The sequence below is a fragment of the Dendrobates tinctorius genome, unplaced genomic scaffold (assembly GCF_039654945.1).
Source record: "Dendrobates tinctorius isolate UK_male_01 unplaced genomic scaffold, ASM3965494v1 ptg000171l, whole genome shotgun sequence".
NCBI lineage: Eukaryota > Metazoa > Chordata > Amphibia > Anura > Dendrobatidae > Dendrobates > Dendrobates tinctorius.
The window spans coordinates 22583323-22586209 of NW_027361838.1; positions in this window are offsets into that span (position 1 = coordinate 22583323).

The following is a 2887-nucleotide window of genomic DNA, read 5'->3' on the forward strand; positions in this document are numbered from 1 at the left end:
CTAAATTTTTGTCTAATCTGATCACAGCACCTTCTCCTAATCACAAACAGAATCATCCAGGTGTTCATTGGCAAACTTCAGACGGGCCTGCACATGAGCCTTCTTGAGCAGGGGGACATTGTGTGCACTGCAGGATTTTAAACCTTTACAGCATGTGTTACCAATTGTTTTCTTGGTGACTGTGGTCCCAGCTGCCTTGAGATCATTAACAAGTTCCCCCTGTGTAGTTTTAGGCTGATCTCTCACCTTCCTCATGATCAGGGATACCCCACGAGGTGAGATTTTGAAAGGTGCCCAGACTGATGTCGACTGACAGTCATTTTGTATTTCTTCCATTTTCTTACTATTGCACCAACAGTTGTCTCCTTCTCACCCAGCACCTTACGTATGGTTATGCAGCTCAGTTTTGTGCAGGTCTATGATCTTGTCCCTGACATCCTTATAAAGCTCTTTGGTCTTGCCCATGTTGTAGATGCTAGAGTCTGACTGATTGAGTCTGTGGAAAGGAGCCTTTTATAAAGGTGACTATGTAAGACAGCTGTCTTTAATGCAGGTAACAAGTTGATTAGGAGTGTCTAACTGGTCTGTAGGAGCCAGAACTCTTAATGGTTGGTAGGGGATCAAATACTTATTTCTCACTGCAAAATACAAATAAATGTATATACTTTATACAATTTGAATTTCTGGATTTTATTTTTGATATTCTATCTCTCAATGTTAAAATTAACCTACCCTTAAAATTATAGACTGTTCATGTATTTGTTAGTGGGCAAAACTTACAAAATCAGCAAGGAATCAAATAATTATTTCCTTCCACCGTAGATGTGCCTTTTCTGGTGGCTGTGCACTGCTATTTTTACGCTGGAGGGGGGGGGGCAATATCCATGGCCTCTCACCAGCCTGAGAATACTAGCCCCCAGCTATCTGCTTTAGCTTGGCTGGTTGTCAAAAAGGGGATGGACTCCACAACTTTTTTAAAATTATTTATTTCCATAATTTAAAAAAATCATAGTGGGGACCCCTCTATTCTTGACAACCAGCCTCAGCTGTGAGTTTTGCCTGGCTGGTTATCAAAAAATACAGGGGAACCCACACCATTTTTTTAAATTATTTATTTACAGCGCAAGTGCCAGCTGATGAATTCTCCCAATCTCTCTGGGAGCAGTAGTTCCATCAACTGACATCAGTGACCGGAGGTAAACTTTATACCTCCGATCACAGCTACGGGCTCACGCTGTCTTTTGACAGTGTGGGAACTGCGGCTGTCTGACTGGTGGTGATGATTTTACCGCCGATCAGAAGCAGTGTTTGCCGCGCTGTCATGCACATGACAGCATGACAAATACCTGGTGTTCGGGAGGCCGAACCCGAACAGTAACACAAACTTCCTGGTGAAGTCTGTGTTCAGGGTCCGTGCCCTAACAGTAGGTGTTCGGTATGGACGCCGAACTTTACTGTTCGGGTTCACCCATCTCTAGTCATGATATAAGAGGGGGCGTGTCGGCTGCTTTTCACTAGTACAGTGCAGGAAAAGAAGCTCCTGGCCGGGACTGCGGGGCGGAGTCTCAACTGTCCCGCTATATACTGGACGGTTGGGAGCTATGGTATATCACACATATGTACAGCTCTGATCCCTATATTTCACACACAATATGTACAGTTTTGATAACTGTATATCACACAAATGCACAGCTCTGATCCCTGTATATTACATCTGATCCCTGTATATCACACATGCACCGCTCTGATCCCTGTATATTACAGCTGATCCATGTATATCACACATGCACAGCTCAGATCTCTGTATATTACAGCTGATCCATGTATATTACACATATGCACAGCTCAGATTCCTGTATATTACAGCTGATCCCTGTATATTACACACATGCATAGCTCAGATCCCAGTATATTACAGCTGATCCCTGTATATCACACATGCACAGCTCAGATCCCTGTATATCACACATGCACAGCTCAGATCCCTGTATATCACACATGCACAGCTCAGATCCCTGTATATTACAGCTGATCCCTGTATATTATTATTATTATTATTATTATTTATTGTTATAGCGCCATTTATTCCATGGCGCTTTACATGTGAGGGGGGTATACATAAAAACAAGTACAATAATCTTAAACAATACAAGTCATAACTGGTACAGGAGGAGAGAGGACCCTGCCCGCGAGGGCTCACAATCTTCAAGGGATGGGTGATAATACAGTAGGCGAGGGTAGAGCTGGTCGTGCAGCGGTTTGGTCGATCGGTGGTTACTGCAGGTTATAGGCTTGTCGGAAGAGGTGGGTCTTCAGGCTCTTTTTGAAGGTTTCGATGGTAGGTGAGAGTCTGATATGTTGTGGTAGAGAGTTCCAGAGTAGGGGTGATGCACGAGAGAAATCTTGTATGCGATTGTGGGAAGAGGAGATAAGAGGGGAGTAGAGAAGGAGATCTTGTGAGGATCGGAGGTTGCGTGCAGGAAAGTACCGGGAGACGAGGTCACAGATGTATGGAGGAGACAAGTTGTGGATGGCTTTGTATGTCATGGTTAGGGTTTTGTAATGGAGTCTCTGGGCAATTGGGAGCCAGTGAAGGGATTGACAGAGGGGAGAAGCTGGGGAATAGCGGGGGGACAGGTGGATTAGCCGGGCAGCAGAGTTTAGAATAGATTGGAGGGGTGCGAGAGTGTTTGAGGGGAGGCCGCAGAGCATGAGGTTGCAGTAGTCAAGGCGAGAGATGATGAGGGCATGGACTAGGGTTTTTGCAGATTCTTGGGTGAGGAATGAACGGATGCGTGAAATATTTTTGAGTTGAAGTCGGCAGGAAGTGGAAAGGGTTTGGATATGTGGTTTGAAGGAGAGATCAGCATCAAGGATTACTCCGAGG